The 21,466-nt window shown below is 46.6% G+C and overlaps 1 protein-coding gene across 1 annotated transcript in view; it reads right to left on the reverse strand.

The window, feature by feature from the left end:
- The window catches only part of CDH11 (cadherin 11), a 141,463-nt gene that overhangs the window by 75,859 nt on the left and 44,138 nt on the right, over window positions 1-21,466 (reverse strand). The window contains exon 2 of the mRNA XM_006211076.4: window positions 7,258-7,385. The gene's annotated coding sequence lies outside the window, so the exon portion shown is untranslated. The remainder of the gene's footprint in view (window positions 1-7,257; window positions 7,386-21,466) is intronic.

Raw genomic sequence — 21,466 nt, forward strand, 5'->3', positions numbered from 1 at the left:
CGTGATGTGTTCAGGGACGCCTGGCAATCCGGTATCGATGGAGAGTTAACCAGGAGGATGGAATGGGGCTTCAGGAGATGAAGGGACTGGGGACCAGATCCTGCCAGTCTTAGGAGCCAGGCATAAGACCCTGCAATTTATCCTGCAAAGGACCACGAGCTTCTGAAGCTTGGGGTGTTAGACAGAAGGAACTTGATACAATTTGGACTTAGGGAAAATCCTGTGCACCTCAGTGGAGGAGGACTGGAGCCAGACGTGCTCCCATGACCTTGGTCACCAGCCCCCCAGCCCTTCCCATGTGAGCATGGGCTGCTCCCGGGCACCAGGGGGTCCAGCTCAAACTTACAACAAGAGTGAAACTACGCCGGTGACAAAGGCTTCTTTTTTTTTCTTTGCCCAAAGCAAGATGCAAATGGTTTAGGGGCTTTAACAGCTCTCATGGGTCCATTTTTCAAGATGAAATTCTGAAGAGCGATTGGGAGTGTCGAGAGGCCCAAAACAGTATCTGTTATGAATGGACATGTGATACTTCAGGAAACTCGCTCGACATGTATCCCTCGCCCTTGCGAGTATGTGGCCAAACTTTTGAACATTCTTTTTCATTAAAAAAAAAAAGTTTAAGAACTGTTGCTACAGCAACCTAGCATCATTTCAAACGGTGCTTCGATTCTAAAATTCAGAGCCTCTTGAAAGGAGAACTCACTGGCCCCTGCACAATCTCCCTAAAGCTTCCACATGGAGGAGTCTGCCAGGTGTCTGGCTGTAGCCTCCAGATCTTCAACAGACACAATTAATTGGCGGTGGATTTTAGCATGTCTTGTTACCTTTCCTTGTCTGAGCTCTCAAACTGCCTCGAGCTCGGAGTCCCGTACAGGGCACAGGGTAATTTGGGTTAGTAGCCTCCGGAGGAAATAGTGATTCTCCGGCTTAGGAATCACACGGGGCTGTTGGGGCTGATGGGCAATGGCCTGATTTTGTCCTGAAACATCCTGGGAGCTGCTGAACCTTCTTGATGCACCCAACCTAAGGAGACAGGCAGACTTCGCAGCAGGTCAGGGGACCCCACCTCAATGGCATGTGAGTTCCACAAGGACAGGAAATGCAGTGGTCTTGGTCACAGGTGCACGAGTGGACTCAGCAGCGTATGCAGCTGATAAATGTGTCTGATGTATGAGAATTACTGAGTGGCTGGGAAGTCATTCCCTAGAGATTCCAGCCCACCGCTCTCAGGTTCACCCACTTTCTCCAGCAGAGATATATCTATCACCCCACGGATACTGAGTACCCAGACTGCAAAGAGCACGCACATGTCTTGATACAAAGCATGAAAGAATGTCCCAGGGTCTTTCATGAATTATTTGGTGAGTGAATGAATGAATGAATACCTGAAAACGATCCTACTGGGCCCAGAGCACCTGACTGCAAACCCGTATCACATTGTCCTCTTGGGTTACTTCCTGCCTGTCACAGTATTCAAAGTCCCCTTCCTATTGAGTACAAACTGCTCCCGGCCACGTAATGCACGGAGGAAATGCACAGGTAACTTAGCAGAGCTCGAGCACTTTGATCTTTAAAAGGAGGGAATCCTACACCAGCCTTTGAGATGCCATGTTGACTCGGACAAGCAGGACAGAAGAGTCACACTGTCTAAATGGCTGGTTGTCGGAAATGAAGTGATTGGATTTCAACGGGACTGTCCGTTCCCAGCCTGGACCACTGGGCCCAGGAGGCAAGTGTGCAGAGGGCAAGTTCACCTGCCTGAGACTCCTGTACGGGATGAGACAGGAAAAGATCGTTTCTCACAGACGAGCATCAGATGGGGATCAAGTGGCCCAAAGAGGGAGCCCTCCCTTCCGCTGTCTCCATCCTGGGGGTGGGAATTTGCTGCTTCTGGCATCTCAGGGAAGCGGACACAGAGAGGAACGTGTTCTCGGTTTCAGCTACATCTTGGTTATCTTACTAAGTAAGTGCGAGGGAGAAAGGGGAAGCTCACCAAGGGGTCTGAGTACTTGACCTCCAAGCTGTACCTTGATTAGGCATTAAATTGGTACAACTGTTGCAAAATGGTTTAATACAATCAGTGCCTCTAGATGAAGGGTTTATAAGAAATAACTACTATTTTTGCAGCTTTTCTGTAGGTATAAAATGTTTTAAATTTTAAAGAAAGTTTAAAATCAGAGAACAAGCCACACAAACAAGGGGAAAAACTAGTTTTCTTTTTTAGAGTCAAGGTTTAGAACAGTGTGTATACAAGTGTTTACAGTTGGATACCATCTACGTTTGCAAACGTGGAGGAAGCGACTGCATGGAAGCATGTGGTTGTGGCATCATAACTGCCTAGAAACTCTCCAGATGGTCACACAGAAACCGAAAATAGAAGTTGCCTCTAGGGAAGGAAATGGGGGGAATAGAAGATAGGGACTGAAGGATACTTAATTCTCTGTAGCCCTGTGTAATATATACATTTATCTTTAAATACAGAAGACAGTTGCATATTATGTGCATACACACATAAACAAAAAAAAATCACCTAGTCAAAAATTTTGGCTCAAGAACCTCTGTACTGTTCCCATTGCTTGAAAACTCCTTCCTGATTGTCTCCTGCTAAATTCTGACTCATGCTTCACATCTAAACCCAAAGGTCACCTCCTCACTGAAGACGTCCCTGATTTCCTCTATCAGAGTCAGGGCCTCTGCGTTCCCACAAACCCCTGGCGTTGCCTCCAAGAAACTCCATGCTGTGGTTATTGTCCGCTGGCCTGGCTCCACCACAAGAAGGGGTGCTCTCTGAAGACACGACTTTGATGTAACTGCTGTATTGACTGATGCATGTGCATTTGGCTCACTGTTGTATCGGCACCTAGTCCAAGGCCTGAAACGGGATTGGTGACTACATCCAGGATTCTCTTTTCCTCTCCCCGTGGGATAGCTCTCGGTGTACACACCCAGCTGCTGTATTAGCCAGAAGCAGTGAGATCTGTCTCCTTCAGAACCCACATGGGGATTGAGGACGTGGCCATACCAAAAGAACTATAACATAACTGCCCTCCAACGTGGTTCAGACTGGAAGGCAAGACACAGAAGAACTGGAAGAGACACACTGGAGGCACCACGGCACTGCACGGGAGTAGAGGCCCTGGCTCCACACCACACATCGTTCATCCCCCTCTCTGAACCGCACTGTCCTCCTTATAAAAGAATCAGGACAACACACCGCAGTGCTGCTGGCGTCAGACAAGACAACAAACACAAAGCCCTAGGATGGCATCTGCAGGCGGGCAGCTCACTGGGCGTCAGCTGTCACGGTTCTGATCAGGAGCAGTCTCTGCACCTCGTTCTCCATTTGCTAAACAAAGCAAGATCAGAGAAGTACAACCTCTGCTGAAGTTTTTGCTTTCATACCAATTCTGGCAAAGGCAAGACATTTATGCTGCCTGGCACGGGAGAGCTTCCTGTAACCCTTTGTGGATTGCGTCAGCAACAGTCCCACTGTACACGGTGAAGACCTGCAAAGTAGTCAGCAAGTGAACTGAATGTCTGTTTATGATTCTCAAGGCACCAGCTACAGACAGATAGTCGGCCTCTTTCTCCACAGTGGCCTACATCCCAAAATAGGAAATGTGCATTCACAGACAGACCCAGCAGGCAGGGGGGTGAGGAGGCAGGCTGCCAGCATTTCAGACTGTCAGGGACAAGGCAGAGCCTGGTGGAAGCTCCAGCACAGGTGAGCACCCCCAACCCAGAGGCTTTCTGGGATTGAGTTTATGCAAATGATAGATAATTGGGTGACCTGTGATGAGCAGCCCTGCTGATGATCAGTCAGGAGGGTCTCAATGGGTGTACACATTTCATGAGTCTAAGAGCAAATACTTTCCACTTCAAGACATTTGCATCTGTGCCCCAGTGCCCTACTAAAAGCTCAGTGAGGTAGCAGGGCTGAGAAGCTCTGTCCTGTAGCTACTCAGGTCACCTCCCCGCCCCCGCTGTGAGGAGGTGTCTATGTAAGACAGATGTACCAGGAATGGAAGTTCAAGTGGATTTCCCTAGAAGCCAGCCGGACGGCCGATCCTGTAAGCCCAAACCACTTGGCCGTTATTTGTTAAAAAGTCTTTCAATCTCCCGAACCCCCTCTTCTTCCCTCCCATTTGGATTCTGAGTGCTTTATACAGGGCTCTTTGACTGTGAGCTCCCTGAAGAAAGGGAAAGTGCCTTTCACCCTTGCCTCTACCCCGGCACGTCACAGGCACCTGTTCAAGAAACGCTGGCCCTGTGATCAGACGAGGGAGCAAGAATCTGAGTTTCAAGCTGAAGTTGTCGGTTAGTTTCATTTTGTTCTTCCAAAGCCTTAAAGGATGATCATGAGCAAGTCCTTTCCTCCCTCTAGGCAAAGAAAGAAAAAAAATTTCTCTGTTTAAAACAGGAAGATTATCCTGAAAGATCAAAGGACTGCTCCATCTGTATCATTGTGTGTGTGTGTGTGTGTGTGTGTGTTTGTGTGTGTATGTGAGAGAGAGAAGGGTGCTACAAACATTAGGACAGTTTAACTTTCTCTCCTTGGAATAAAGCTACGTAGAACTCTTCAAAATAGGCCGTCCTTAATTGCTAACTGGGAAAAAAAAATCGAACCATTTCCCTAGAAGAGAAATTAAATTGAAGTACTTTCTATTTAACTTCTGACTCTGCTTCATTGATACCTCACTCTAATTGTCCCTATTATCTAGAAAAAATGGAAATGTCAGCCACACATCCTGTTAAAGAATTCAAAGGGCCAATGAAATGGAGAGACCCATTTGGCTTCACAGAAATGAGGTGATCATCATTCACCGGCATTTCCACCGGAGCGATGTGTTTCCTCTGCTGAGCCAGGCTTCAGAGCAAATGAGTGCAAAATATGGTAATATGAGAGACGCCGGTCACACAGTTTCCAGATCGTGTCGGCACGGCTCTGCTTCCACTAAGAGCCCTGGCGTTCATTGGTTTATACCCTTGACAAACACTGACCAGAACACGGGAGAAAGAGTTGGGGGGGGGCTCCCCAAATTCAAATTGTGTCCCAAGGCAGACCCACATTAAAATATGAGTATAAGAACCCTGGAAAATCGCCAAAGATGTACAAGTCCCAGTCACAGGGGCTGACCTTCCAAGTAACGAGGGCTCGTGTGGGCTGCGGGAACAGTCTCCAGTCCCACCCGGAGGAAATGTGTTTTTTTTTGTTCATAACGAGCCAGATTCGTTCATGGGGAAGACAAAAGAGAGGAGTGGTTAAAGAGAAAAGCTCTAGCTAAAGTCAGACTTAAAAGGATAAAAACGTCCAAGGATACAAGGTTGGCAACATGGCCACAGGCAAGTTACTCATCTTTTCTAAAACTCGGTTTTCTCATTTACAAAATCTTCGGTATTGCCAGCACCTATCACATGAGGTTTTTGCAAAAATTAAGGAGGTGATACCTCTAAAGACCTTATGTGCCCGACATATTGCAAGCACTCAACACCTCTTAGCTGCCAGTGTTGGGACCCTTCTCTCAGGGGAAACAGTAGGCCCCCTTCCTCAGCATCTATTCAAACTATGCTTAAAGTCTGGATTCATATGTTTAATAAATATTAGTTGGGAATCTACTCTGGGCCAGATACAGTGCTTGCAACCAGGAGCCTGGTGGTCCCCAAGCAAGGCCAACAATCAAGAACTTCCAGGTCTAGTTAGGAAGACAGGCAACTAAACAGACAATGACAACCCAGTGAGGGGATCACAGTTAACAGTGTAACCTCGTTGTCTAGGAGATACCCAGTCTTCAAGGATCAGAAAGAACTCCTCAGAGATAGTGAGGTCCAAGCTAAAGGTATAAAATGAGGAAGAGTTAGCTTGTGAGAAGATTACAGGGCTTTGAGGAAACAAAGGTTGTGCTTTATGGTAGATCCAAGAGTGGATGTGTTTTGTGAGGGCTGGGTGGGCAGACGGAGCAGCTGAGAGTGAGTCTGGACAGCAGAAGAGTGGCTCCATCAGTGCAGGGTCCTGGGAGCTTGTTAAGGAGTGCAGGTCTCCAATGCTGAAAGGGGTTAAGTAGCAAAGTAAGACAACATCTGGACTTAGGGGCACTGTTCAGGATGTGTATGGAAGATGGATCACCCTGGAGCTGACGGGGGTGGGCAGAGGGAGGCGGAGAAGTAACCCTGGAGGCAAAAGCAGCAAAATCTTGGAGAAAGAGGCAAGATCTGGCTTGCATCTGGATGGTAGCAGTGGGGATAGAGAAATACAAATATTTCAGAGAGAATCAGAGAGTAAATCAACAGGAATCAACAGGAACCACCCGCTGTTGGAGGTAAGGGATTGGGAGGCATGTGGGATTCCTGCCACGTTTCTGATCTGAGTGAATATCGATGTAATTGCTGAAACGTGGCACACAGAAGAGACAAAGTCAGGACTTATATTTCACCTCTGCATTTAAGGCACCTGGTAGACATTCACATGAAGATGAGCCACCACCACATGGAAGCTCCTCAAGTGTGGAAAGTCACGCTGGTAGAATTTATTCCCGAAATTTCTATCTGAATATTTGGATGTCCTATAAAAATAGCTCGTTACCACTGAGCAGATAAAAGCAGTAAATGAATTCATAGAATCCTAAAACTTAAGAACTATTAACGACTGTGAGTCCAATCACCCTGGTGGCCCAGAAAGGAGCTCACTCACCTAAGGGCACACAGGCAATCAGCAGCAGAGCCGGGTCGTGGAGATGAAACCCTCCCCCGGCTTACAGTCTAGTGCTCTGTCTTTTGAGATCTAAAAGGTTAGCCTCCTAGCAATCTCTTTTCCTTGTGGGATGTAAACCAGCTTGTACATATTTAGAGGATTCTTTTCAAAAGAAGAAAAGGGGAAAAAAAGCCAACATGGCAGTTGTCTTAGTCGGTTGGTCTTTTCAGCCAAGTTCTCACTAAGGAATTATAAGTCCCTTTAGTTCCTCCTTTCTCCCAGGAACTTTCTATAGCCGACAAAAACAAAAACCCAAATAACCCCCGAAACTATCATCATCCTTGTACGGGCACATAATAGGCGTTCCATAAAAAGACCCCAATAACAACAGTGAGTCACCACATTCCTCAAAGCCCAGGAAAGTCGGCCTACTTCCCCCTCAAATTCTCCTCTGGATTTAGCGAAGATTCAAACCAAGGCAGGTTTGTGCAACGGACCTGGAAGCCATCATTCCCATCTCCACAAATACAGTAACGTTTCAAACACTCAGTAACATTGGTCCATCTTACCTTCTTCACCCATTGGATACTTGCTGCCAATTTCTGTAACACAAAACTCCACCCATCTGATTGGTCATTCAACAAATCGCAACAGGAATGATCGTCACGGGGCCGCTGAGCCGAATATGCAGTGATTTCTGCAAAAAGTGAAAGGATCATTAGCAAGGTAGAGGTGACACGAATCAATACAGTGATACACTACTAGACCCTGGGGGTACACAGCTGCAAAGATAGATTTTTCTCTTAGACGATGATGGTCCAGGTGTAAAGGGAGAGATGTAAACAAATTATCCCAAATGTGTGCAAAGCGGGAAGAACTTGTCATGGATTTTGAGGTACCAGAGGATAGTCCGATTAACCATCTGTGCATCTGGTACTTTGATAACAAAGATAGACGCCGCCATACATCCCACTTCTCACAAAGCTCTACATACTTCACAGGCATGGGCTCCAGCACTAACGGACCTGTCGGGGAAACGTGACGTCTTAGAGCCAGTTGCTGATAGAACCCACATTTTATCGGCGCCCAAAGCAAATTCCTTCCCTCCTGAAGGGAGAAGCACTGAGCTAGAGCTGTCAAATCCTGGTGGAATGACAGGCTCAAGGGCAAAGAGTGACAGTGGCGGCAGCAGTGATAGGAGATGTCATCCCCACGCTGGCAGAGCAGAGCACTGGTCTGACAGAGTGGCAATTCTTTATCAAGACTACATTCCTCTCCGCCCCCTCTGGAGACACCACGCTCCGGAGTTTCTGTGTGGGGGCTGTGTTCTGCCTGGATTCTGGTCTGATTCATCTTCCTATCTCCCCAAGTGTCTAACACTTTTCCTAGCCCAGAGCAGCTGCTCAATGTATATTTGCTGAATGAAAGAAGAGGAGATTATGGAGTGTCTGAACAGCTGTCGTCTTTAAAAACCGAGGCACCGAACCAAGGAAGGTGCCGCTGGCGTCGCTTCCCTGACACAACAGCACGAAGGAGTTCTTGAATGTCCTTCCCCTAGAGCTTCCACCTTCGAGGATCAGCTCAGGCTGCATAAAGAGCTTAAGCAGCTTCTTACTTTGACTTCACTTACTAGCCTTCATTTCCCCTAGCAAAATCCACTTTTCCTTACCTCACCTTGGTTCCACCTGACAGCTTCTCACTGACAATGCCTTTTCCAAAAAGATGACCCCAACAGCAACAAATGAAAAACTGGTCTGGAGAAGGGCTGAAGATGAACTTCAAACATACAGAAAGAAGTTGGTTCACAGCACCTTGATTTGGTGACTGTAGCAAGAACAATAAAACTTTCCTACTGAGTGCCAGCTCCAGGATGTCAAGGACAGAGTAGCACTGGGGTTATTCCCAGATGCACAGAGAGTCATGGGAAAAAAAAGCCACAGGGGACAGTTCACGCAGCACATAACCGACGAAGAAGGACCCATCTTTGCAACCACATCACATGTCGCAGCCAGTCTCCAAAAGCCTTCCCCCAGGGAATCGCATGCCCAGATGTTCATGCGCTGGTGGGGTCTCCTTCCACGTGAATCTGAGATGTCCCTGGGTAACCAACCAAACATAGCAGAAGGGACACCACATGGTTTCGGGAGCTGAGTCGTGAAGACCTCTAGCCTGTCTCGTGTTCTTGGGAGGTTTGCTCTGGGGACAGTCAGCTGCCACATCTGAAGTCCAAAAGCTCTGGATCTACACACTGCTAGGAAGTTCCAGCTGGCCACGTCGAGAAGCTGCACAGACAGCAAGGGTCATGCCCAGCCATCTCTAGCTGACCCAGGCATCCAAGCTGAGGAGCCAGACGGTGAAGGAAGATGCCATTTCGGACATCAACCCACTCAAACCTTCATGTGGCTCCAGCCACCTGGCTATACAGTACAAGAGACCCCATGTAACAACCACTCAGATGAGTTCACTCAACCCAACTGTACAAGGTAATGTTAAATAGTTGTTATAAAAGCCACTAAATTTGGGGGTGGTATGTTACCCAGAAATGGATAACCCCAACACCAAAAACAGGGGTGGAGCAGATATCTGTTGCAGTCCTCACCAATGTATTCTCTTTAAATGCATATAACCCCTCTGGGTATCTCGATCCCATCTGGGTATCTCGCTCCACCACTGAAAACTGTCAGACTCTCGGGCCAGGGTGCACAGCCCACTGTGCCTATGGTGGGACCCAAATCCAGCAGGGCAACTTCATGGCCTTGCTTCTCCTGTTTTTCTTGTCCAGTCTCCAATCAAATGCAGCCGTGGCCAATATGTTTCTAAAAGTTTACTTCTCAAATCTATAAAAAAGAACTGAACTCTCCCTTTGTCTTGCATTCTTTACCTCCCTGCAAAATGTCTCCTATAAAACTCCTTTCACCAAAAGCCTCCACTGACAATTAAACGTTGTGGAGGAAAAGCAAAAATAAACGGGTGAATCGTCTATGAATTCTGATCACTGCAAACATTTGAGAAAAAGAGACTGTGGGTTCTGTGGAAAATGCTGGTGTACCATTACATACATTTCTTAGGAAAAAAGTGAACAGAAGAAATCTAAGTTGTTTTTGTGCTTTTAACAGAGTTGATGGGAAAAGAGAGGGTTCCTTGGGTCTAAGAGGGCTGGGTGGGTGTGCAAATGTCCTCTTTCTGCACTAGTGTTCGGGGTTGGAATGTTCATTTTCCCTCTTCTCCCCCACATCTCATGACTCCCTGAGACCTGGAATTGTGTCTCCCCCTTTGAGACAGGCAAGTACAGCCCAGCACTGCTGTACCCACTCCTACCTCCTCTCAGGGCAGGTCCCCTTCATTTTCCGAGGGCTGTGTGCCTACACGGACCCTCTGCAAGTCCTGGGCCACTGCCCTCTCCCACCCCTGCCATCGCTGTGCTGGGCCACCCACAATACAGAGCCTCATACAGCACAGACACTCCAGGCCATATGCTAGCTCAGAGAGATTAAGAAGTCAGGCTGAGACGTGGGATGGAGAAAATACTGGGTGGGCACATGAGTTTCAAGGATAAAACGCAGGGAAGGATGGGGATGCGATTGTGGCAGACTTCTTTTTGCTGAGCTCAGATTGGATGGAAGGCTTGGTACATGCAGGTCCATACCCTTCCCTCTGACCCACAAGCCATGCTGCCGTCCCTCTCTCAGGACCTCTGCTCCAAATCAAAGATATGGAGTCCGTGTGTGGGTCCTCTTCCAGAACGTGGAAGGCCAGGCACGTGCCAGGATCATGGTCAACAGCACAGCGACAACAAAAAAAACCCAACACAGAATGCTGTGGGGGAGGGTAAGGGCTGAAAGTACCTGTGAGTTAAGATTAAAACAGCCCCTACCCTATTTCCTCTACCAGTGCACGCTTCAGGACCCTCAGGTCACTTACTGTGTGTACACGTATGACACTGGGGTGATGGGTCAAAAGAGAAAGAATTGTTACTGAATGGAGGAGAGCTGCCCAAGGAGAGAGCGACAGCTCCATGTTACAGATGAAGAAACAGGCTAAGTGGCCCAAATGCGCAGAGCAAGGGAGCAGCATGCTGAATCCCTGAAAAACCCACTCCTTTCCAGCCAGCTTTTAAGAACCCACAACGAAACCCACTTCCCAGGGTAAATCATGCCTATTCCTCCGGGATGTACACAGAGATAATTTTTGGTAAAATTCGAGATATTTTGGTATAGAGAGAGAATTCGAGATATTTTGGTATGGAGCTGACTGATACAAACTCGGATTAAATATATTACTGTTCAATAAACAAATGAAATAGCAAGTTTCTGAAACTTTTATTGGGCAAAGAAGTCAAGCAAAGGCCACACACTTTTCTGTTGGTCTAGAAATACCAGGTTGTTTCGCTGGTGCTACCGTGGTTTTCTGCTCTGCAGGCAGGAGGAGGGGCAGCGCCCAGGCAGGAGCACCTGGGTGCCCTGCAGACGGGGCTTCTTCCTTCTATGGGTGTCACATGTTCCTGACTTTGTTGAAGAGATGAGTAAACCCAATTAATACTCACCACTGGGTGTTCTTCTTCCCTGTTATCACCAAAGTTCCAAAACCATATGGTGAAGCATATTTTGTAAGTTAGGTCTGTAGACTATGATTAAAAAAAAAATAAAGGAAGCAGTAAGCTACTAAATATGAGGGAACAGGACTTCAAATCTAGGCCTTTCCTCTTCTGAGCTAGTTTGACTTTGGCAAGAACTCTCTGAGCCTCAGTTTCCTCACTACAAAATGAGGACAGTAATAACCCTTTTGTGGGGTTGCTGTGAGAAATAAATGCAATGATAATAAATTTAATACCTCACGTCGAGTAGGCACTCAATCAGTAATTAGCAGCTGTGATTATGAAAAATTATAGACGGTGCTTTTTCAACTGTGCATGATTTAAAAAATTGGTTTTACCTTTTATTGTATATTTACTATCCACAAAGCCACAAAGTAGATGGATAAGAATTTATATATTGATGAACATCCATATATTTGCATATATCAACATACACTCATGGAATATATAACTAATATTAATCCATAAGCATTTCCACATCATTCTTTTTCAGGTGAGGAAACTGAGTCTTCAAGAAGTTCAGGGATTTCCCTCAAAGTTCAATAGCTCAGCACAGACCTCTGTTCCCAGAAGATGTCTGGGCTGCCAGCTGCTCACAGCTCACAGTGCCCTGCAAAATCTCCAGGGCTGGCTGCTCATGGCCTATGCAGGGACGACGCCCAAAGTCTGGCGGTAATTACAAGAAAACATCCATAAAGAGTTCCTGGGCTCCAAATGGATTTGACACAGTGGCCCTTTAAATCAAACTCTTCACACGATTACCTTCATTTCTCTTTAGTAGTTTTTCTAAGTAAGCCATGCCTTTAGAGCCACCTAATACAAAGTGACAACCTTCACCGTCTTCCAAAGCGCCGATGGACCAGCGTAGAGAGGGTCATTGTCACCATGGTAATTACGGCACAATACCTGATGGCCAATGGACAGTCAGGAGGCGCAGGCAGCAGCTGAATCCGGCATTGTCCGGGCCCCATAAAAAGATTAGAAGCCCTGAAAAGCCAGGGAGCGGGATCTCACAGCTCTTTCGCTGGGCCCTGAAAGGCCCATTGTGCTGTCACCATAAATTCTGGGTTCCCCGGGCACTTGACAACTGAAGCCGGGGACAATAGAATTCTTGTGTCCAACAAAACACTCCTTGTCCAGTGTCAGTCTTATCAGCCGCATTTACAAATGTCTTTCGTTGTACCCAAATAATTCCCTATTAGAAAGGCTATTGGGAGCAGAACTAAATAAATATTCACAGCCTTTGTAATATCTTTGGGAAATGAATAAACAAACAGTCATCTAGCATATGAGCAAGCCTCCTGCTACTCTACATTTTATTCCTCTTTCTCGCCCAAATGACAGAGTTTCACTTTCTCCCCTTTAATGCATTAGCAACTGCAATGCTGGGGCTCTGGTTTCGTCTGCCACCCACCACACACCCCCAAAATGTATAGACCTAGTGCCTCTACATTCCCTGTTCTTTTAATTAATCTTCGCAACAGCGCTGGGCGAGGCTGGTTTTACTCCGTTCCTACCTCCTAAAAGTGAAGGGAATTAGACCTCGGAGAAGTTAACTAACTTGCCCAACATAACAAAGCTCATCAGCAGGGTGGGAATTCAGACCTAGATTCCCCTTGCTCCTGAGCATCTGCCTCCCCACTGTGCCGCGATTTCTCTACTGAATAAAAAGGGAACACGACGTCAGAGAAAGGGGGGGCACGCTAAACACACCCGCTTATCAAGGTCACACGTCTACACGAGTCTGCTTATACTGTTACACAACCCGGGGACACTTAGAAGAGAAGGAAAACGAAAAGCCTTTCTCCAAGAGAGTGTATTTTACTTTTGCCCTAAAATATCAGCAATCTTACTTTTTAAGTTTCTTGGAGGTAGGGAGGAGGTGACAGACAAACGAATATAAATACAATCCAGCTTCAGGAGAGTTTAGGGAAGTCCACTGGGTCAGTTGGTAAAGGTTTAGGAAGTACTGCTGGGGCTTGGCCTGTTAGAGAAATGGGTAAATGTGAAACAGAGGACTACCATAAACTGTATCTTTAAAACGTTAAAACAGTGAAAAATCTACTGTCTTTTTATCTACCTGATGTCAAATGACAGGTCAAATCTGTAATTTTTTAAGGACTCTAATAATGCTCTCACTTGGCTCAAATTACTCAGCCTTGATCAAAGCAATGTGGGAGTTGTTCCATGTGTTTTCTAAAATAGTTAAGGTCAGGAAAATAGACTTACTGTTTTGTAAACCATTGGCTATTAACAAGACTGGGTAACCAACAGGTACTTCCTGAGTGACTGACAGTAAATCCGTGTGTTTGTACAAGTACTGAGTTTGAAAGAGTGTGACCAATATTTCTCAAATACTTCCAGTGTCAGGTGAAGCCTTTCACCATCTCTGAGGATTTAGGGGCCTGAGTATAGTCCTGTTCACATGATGCTCACACTTTCAGGAGCTGGGTGTTACACAGCTTCATCCAAACAGGCTAAGACGACTCCTAACACTGACTAAGAGTCTGTACTGGGCCAGGTTAAGTACTTTCCTACAACACATAATTTAATTCTGTAACAATCCTATACATGAAGTCTTATCATTTTATTTCATAACTAGGAAACTGAGGCACAGAAAGTTTGACTGAAGTTCCCTCATTTACGAAGCCACTAAACAATGAAGCCGGGGTTTGGACACAGGCAGTTTGAAATCTGCAGCAGATCACACAGCAGCTGTGCTCAACTGCGTTCTCCAGAGATAAATCAGGCCACTGACGCAGGGAAGTAGCCCAATGATCTAAAAAGAAGTGATTGAGGACTGCGTTGCTTAACCAGGCTACTGAACTATCCAGAGAGACAGAGAGGGCAGACACTGACGGAGCACCACCCCCACACGAAATGATGGACGGGAAAGACCCCGACTACGACCCAAGGCCCGAGGCAGTATCTCCAACAGTGTTTCACGTCTGAGGAGCTTCCATACAACCATGAAAGCCACTTGTTTGTGAACCTCCATATTCACAACGTTGGAAGTACTGACACACACACACTGGGGAGTTTCTCCTGTGTGCTAGAAATAGTCACAGCCTCCTACTACCTTCTCATGGTAACCAGAGTAAACTGCGCTGTCCGTAGGAATGAGACTGATTTATGACATAATAGGAGAGGGTTCTTCTCTGAGGCCGTTAGGCTCAGAAAGAAACAAAATGAGGCTTCTCAAAATTAAGTGGGATGGTCCTCTGGCAGTGTAAAATTAAGAACAAGAAAATGCCCTTTTGTTATTTACCTCTTCTTGGACATCCACTCTGAAGACACAAGCTGTGCAAAGTCTAACTGCCTGCACGCTCCGCAAGGGCGAGGGGCACGAGGGTCTTCCTGCCTCCTGCACGGCGGGCGGGCAGAGGCACACGCTGGTGCTCCCGGAGAGCTTCAGAGCAAATGACCAGCCAAGAAACAAGTGAGCGCCTAACACCCGCGTCCCACCTGTGGACAGGCGCCACTGAAGGCCCACTGTGGGTGGTGACTTGTAATTTTCTTCAGGCACAACCATGAATTTGGCCACAGAGAGGCTGGTGTGAGCCAGCAGGCGAGTCCAGCGGGAACCCTGCCTTCTCACTGCACCTCACTAACTACGCAGGGTCCACGCAGGGTCAGCAGGGGACGCAGGCTCAGCTACACTTTGCTGCACTTTATTGGTGGAATAACAGCCTTCACTTGTGTGCACCGATTTTGACATTCTTGAAGATCTTGGGAAAAATCACGTGCCAATATCAAGAATCTAATATTCTCGTGGGAAGCTTTATCTAGACTGCTCCCCCAGGACTCCCCTGCTCAGGCACACACACACCATCAAAAGCCCATTTCTTTCTTCTCCTCTTTTAAAAAAATTCCTCAGATGGTTACAAGTGAAGCTCACTTGTAATAATTTCATAGATAAGAACTGAAAATTAAGAGAAGAATGGCACTGCCAGCAGTTGTGTAGAGTTGGGTCATCTCACTAAATGCACTTGATCATCTGCGTGGAAGTGGCAGGCAAATGGTCCTATCTGTACTTACCTCAGAGGCTCCATGAGATCTTCCACTTACTCAGTCTCTATCTTACAGCTTCAGCCCAGGAAACCAGGCTGGAGTTTGAAGCAGGTCTTCTTTATGCCTTCTGGGCTTTGGCATCTGCAGCCGTCCCGTAGTGTAAGTGTGTGAAGTTACACACACACACACGCACACACGTACTGTTCACGTGTTGATTGCTTATTGCTTAAAATATTTAAACCACATTCCTTATCCAGCAACTTATAAAATGAATTTTGACACTGGGGACTATGGTGGATTTGATGATCGATAAGTTTTTTTTTTTCCTATTCTGATTTTACAAAACCTGTGACTAGAATAATCCGTTCTCTGGCTAAAAGCAGCCCAACCCCCTCCAGCAGAGCTCTGAGCACCCTAGGGAAACTACTGCGCGAGAAGACCTCTAGGCTCCTTCCCCTCTCTAAAAGTCAACGTGAGTCTGGAGGGGAGACCTGGTACCGGGATGAAGCCATCTATAAGAGGACACTGCATGTGCAGTGAAGACCGTGAGGGCAAGGGAGGTCTCCCTTTAGCTCCTGGGGTGACGTATAAACACAGCCAGGTTCCACAGTCCCTGACGAGATGGGCTGGTCACCACGGGGAAAGCCAGGAGACCCCGTCCAGGAGCCAGACCAAGTGGGCCTGTCACCCAGCGAGCAGGGGCCAAGCTGTGGCTTAGACAGGCCCTGGCAGGAAGGGCAGCCCCTGCTGGGCTGTACACTCTAAGTCCAGCCTGTTCCCAACTGGGGCTCTACTCACCAGCTCCTTGATTCAGGACTGGTTTCTCAGCTGTGAAATGGGCATCACAACACCCCACAGAGCACCGCAGGGGCGAGGACACGTAAGCTGACACATGCAGATTACCCCGTTGCTTCTGGTACAAACTGCTCACTAAGCATTAGTCGATGTCATCATGATAAAAAATTTGTCATAGACATACAAAAAGCTAGGGCAATGCCTGACATAATAGGGATCCGACAAATTACTACTGTTAATGTATTGGCCTTCAATGACAATGAGTCAGGAAGCGGAGCAGTACCTTCTCAATTATCTTTCAGTCCTGATCTCAGCAAAGGCAATGTTCCCATTTGCAGCAGTTCCTCAACAAATCTCTCTTTTAACAGAAAAGGCAGCCTCAGATTCAGAGTAGATTCAATTGTATTGTTTCCTTTTGATTTTATTTCCTTTGGGGGCTACCTTCTATTTATGACAAGAAAGTACTAGCCTGCCATCAATTACAATGATAGAATTACCTTCAAAAATATTTCACAGAAGCAGAATGACTCAAAAGAAAATATTATCAATAATAGTGTGGGCGGTACCCAGGTACCGGGAAGACACACACGAATGCCTGAAGGGTGGCGGGCACTGGTCCATCACGCTGCAATTACTGTGCGGAAGAAGAGACCGAGGCTCAGTGTGGGCAGCGGGTGAGGAGCCGGGCCCACGAGGCCCTGCCTCTGGCACCCCACGGTTTCTCGGCAGGATCCTCATCAACACCCTGTGTGAGATCAGGTGTGTGAGGGGACTGCGAGCCAAGGCCGTGGTTTCAAGGGCAGAGACAGTTACAGGGAGAGACAACTGTCAGTCCCCACCTGCTGGCGGAGGCGGGAGCAGAGTCTAAGAACTCTCCAGGAATCTAGGTCTTCCGGGAGCAGAAACTAGGTTGCAAGCTCACTGGGCACAGAATCCACCCTGTCTCTCTCTACAATTCATCATGCATTTTATGCACACTTCACTTTACCCCAAAGGAAGTTTAAGGCTGCCTGCAAAGATGCATACAGCATAGAAACATATAGTATGGCTTTACATGATAGAAGTGAGAAAAGAAGAAATGACAGCATAAAATGATTTGAATGCAGGTTCACAGGCAGAGCTCTGGCTAAGAAGTCCAACACTTGCTGGGGCTGCGTCCCACAAAGGGACGGGAAAACATGATCAGGTGCAGGACAACGTGCCCATGGAGGGAGAACGGGTCCTCAGTTAGATCACAGCCATTCCAGATACTGATGCCAGACAGTTATTTTTCCCATTGGTTCTCACAGAGATGACCCTGCCTTAGGCAAGGAGCAATATCCTCAGAATAAACATAATGGAACTAGAGTTATTTGACAGCTTAGAGCAGCACCAGCACAGGGAGAACAGTCAGAGCCTCCAGCAGGTAAGGGAAGGGGTCAGGGGAGGATGCAGGCAGCATCTTTCTCGCAGGAGGATGTAAGAGCCAGTCCGTCCTCCACGTGCTGCTACATGCTCACTCTGCACCATGAGCCTGCGTGTGTCCCTCCTAGTTCCAGAGCATCGAAGGTCTCCCTGGGTTGGCCTCTTCTGTTTTTAACAACAACCCAGCCTGCTTCTTTCTAGGTGCTGTGCTTACATGGGTCATCACATTACCTTGAGAGTGGAAAAATGGAAAACAGAGGATGAGTAATGTACCCCAGCTGCTCAGCTCCTAAGACTTCCAAATGGCAACCTGACTCCAGGGCTTCTGTCCTCGGCATCCGCCCTTCCCCCCAGGGGTGGCCCTTCTTGAGCGAGCCCAGCTGACCTTCAGCCTCACCTAGGGCAGCTCCTTCCAGGAACCCATCGTTTTTTTGCTCAACTCACCATAGAGTCTCACTCTTTCCTACCTTTATTCCCGCTTTTGCCTTGCACAGAATGCATTTTTCTCTTTTCTTTTTTATAAACTTGTCTTTGTCCTCTAAGGCCCAAACCAAATGAACACCTCCTGATAATTCACCTTCCTTTCCTACCTTTACACATACACACAGCTCATCACAGCATCATCCCTACCAGCCATTCATCATGTCCCCAGTGTTTCTTGGGCATCTACTACATGCCAGATCCTGGCCAAGGCACTAGGGTACAAACGTCAGGGCTGCTGTTCCTGCAGAGTTTTCATCCAGTGGTAGAGTTAGGAAGTGAACAGAAAAATGAACAGCGAACAGTAAGGAATGACACAAACCATTTAAAACAGTTAATGAGACAGACTGGATCTTAGGACCCCTTTATGGCAGCACACACATGCCTTCACAGAGCTGGTGCTCAGTCAGTATCTGATGGAATGCCCACTACTTACAGTCTTTATCAGCCATTCGGGCCTTAAGTCCTAGGGATACCTTGTTGTTTTAGGGGAATCATTAACCATTTACTTGCCACCCCCAATGCCTGTGAGCTTATGAAGAGCAGAAGCTCTGCTGTCGGCATCATTGACAGCTCCAGCAGCTCCCACCACGTAATTATCTGCATGTGCTGCAAACCTTAAACACAGAGACCCAGACCTGAAGTTTGATGGACATCACAAATCACAAATCATGGGATGTAAGAGCCAAGTGGAAAGTCGGCGGTGATCTAATCCAGTGACTCTGCTAACTGCGCTTAGCAGGGGCTGGGTAATTCCCAGGTACCCTGAGGCTACTGCAGGGGCTCTGGTGGGAGACGGCCGTGCAGGTGGGAGGCTCCGGGGTCCCCACACCTTCCTTCTTTTCTTCTCTTTAATCCACAGGAGCTCTGTTTTGTCATGTATCACAGAGCTAGGGGGTACGATTTTATTCAAAAAATCTGCATGAGATTTGTGGAATCAAGAGGGTAACTGCAAGAGGGTAAAAATGGAAATAATGGATCCAGGAGTTAAAGGATTCCCTTGAATGTTTACAGAATGTCATGCTGAATGGATGTGCATATTTAGATACGGACAGACATATACAACGACAGACAGAAGACTAGACAGTGAGAGAACACATGTGTGAAGTGAACAGGTTACATATGACATAGGAAGCGGAGGTGGGCACAAGGGATTGGAAAGAGGAGGCAGGAGACAGAAAAGGGACGTGCCTTCAAGGGAGGCAGACTTCCTAGCCTCACTGTCCCCCCACTAGAATGCCACCTTCTCTGCAGCTCTCACCAGTCACCCATTCACCCTTCCTTTCACTTATTCAGTCATTACATGTTGAGCAGTTCCATGTGCCAGTCTCTTTGCAGATAAACACACAGAACTGGGGGTCAAGTTAAGATGAGACAGAGAAATGAAGGGGGAAGGAGGGAGGATGGAAGGAAGGAAAGGCGGATGTGGTAACTGTAAGGTGAGTGGGGGTCCTGACACTTCCTGCCTTCCCTCGCACCCCCAACACACAGGGACCAGTGGTTTATCCTAAGAAAATGCAGAGTTAGAGGAGGCAGGTGGGTAAGAAGAATGAAGAGAGCTCCCAGAAGACACGGCTAAGGAAGAGGAAAGGGGGGAGGACAGCAGGGCTGCATCTATGAGACTGTCTATTTTTAGTGGCCTAAGGGGGATCCCCGCCAGCGACCTTGTTGAATTATTATGGGAGCAGAGTTAATGAAGGCTCTCCCAACCTTCTCTTCCAAGTCAGCTCATCACCAGATCCCTTCTGCAGACATGTCCCCTAAAACCCTGTAACCACGTTAAAGCACTGAACACGATCAGATGGATTTACTTCAACGGTTTTCTGTCTTTCTAATTGTTTTTCCTGAAGACAGTAAAAGACCAGGTTAGCTTTCCTAAGTACTTAGTTTTCAATTATTATTGCTTTGGTTGTTTTGGCTGTTGGTTAAATGCCATCCCTTTTCAGAAATATACAAGATGCCCCTGGCACTTAGGAAAGATGCTTGCTTTTAAAGGCATCTCAACTATTTAAAGTATTAAACGTAGAGAAAAGACCAAAAAATTCTGATATTGACTAATTCTGTTTCTCTATGCATATCTCAAGTATTTTTTTTTTCCATTAGGGACACAGAGCATTTGAGCTTTAACAAGCTCACTGATACAGAATAACTGACTTGAGGTACAGGCCCTTCTTGGTATTGCAAATCTTTTATAATCCCATTCTGTTTCACCCAGATTCCCAATAAGGACTATATCTATCTATTCACATAAAGTCAAATTGCCTTGTGGTAATAGGAGAATTTTTAAGGAAGACACAGTACACACCCTGCATGAAACAGCAGTCCTTCCTCAAAGTTGCAAGTATGTGAACTGTAAAGCAATGTGGGAAAATGTGTTGGAATATTTCAGCGTGGTTCATTATGAAACAAAGTCTTTACCCCAATTACAATGATGTAAAAATATTCCTGACTAAGCCAAGTACTGGAAGGAGGAGAGAAATAAGGATAATTTATGAGTCAGAGTGAATGAACCATGGGTGGTTGTTTCCTCTCTTCTTCTTCATTTCTTACATACTTAAAAAAAATAGTATCTATCCTAGACATAAAATTATAATTTTATAAAGTCTCATCATGCAATTCGAAATGTCTCTTTTGCAAGGTAGATACGAGAGCTGGCCACACCCAAAGTGAACTAGTGGTCTGATCACTGAGAGCCCTCTATCAATTTCCCATACAGACAAAACAAAACAAAAAACCTCACCAAAACAAACAAAATAACCCCCCAAAAGCAACAAAAAACCCTATTCTGCCAAGAGATATCAAAAGAACCAGCCAATTTATTCCAAAATAGAAACAGGAAAATAGTTTATGATACTAAAAGACTGAATCATTGAAGTGTCAAATTAAATATTGATACCATCAATTTGATTCTAAAATACTCTTTGATATGAGAGAATCCAAGAAGGGAGGTCAGCAACGGCCAAACAGATAGCATGAGCTTATCCCTGGAGGCCCCCTTCACTGCGTCCAGTTCATTCATCCAACCCATGCCTGCTGACCACTTAGAGTGGACCTGGAGCTGTGCTGCAGACTAGGGACAAAGGGATAGACGAAATTAGACCTGGCCTTTGATGAGCTTGCACCATCATCTAATTTTGGCTGCTCTTACCTCAAGCCTGCATAGAATGACCACATCTTGAGATGTGCCACCTAGCCCAGAATAAATTAGCCAGAAACAAGGCAATTTGCTGTGATCAGCACCACTGGCCTGCATATCCAGGGTACTGAGTTCAGGCCCAGGCACTGTCACTGTGTGACCATGGCATTCCCTTTGCTACACAGGTTCCCCATCTAAACAATCAGGAGGTGAGCTGCAAGTCTCAGGAAGCTTGAAGCTCCATTTATCCTATGAGGCAACAGATTCATTTGTATGTAGGGTTTTCAAACTTCAAACTAAACTATAAACAGAGACTTTGAGTAGTAATATATTATGTATTTGAAAGTTTCTAAGAGAG

The sequence above is a fragment of the Vicugna pacos genome, chromosome 9 (assembly GCF_048564905.1).
Source record: "Vicugna pacos chromosome 9, VicPac4, whole genome shotgun sequence".
Lineage (NCBI taxonomy): Eukaryota > Metazoa > Chordata > Mammalia > Artiodactyla > Camelidae > Vicugna > Vicugna pacos.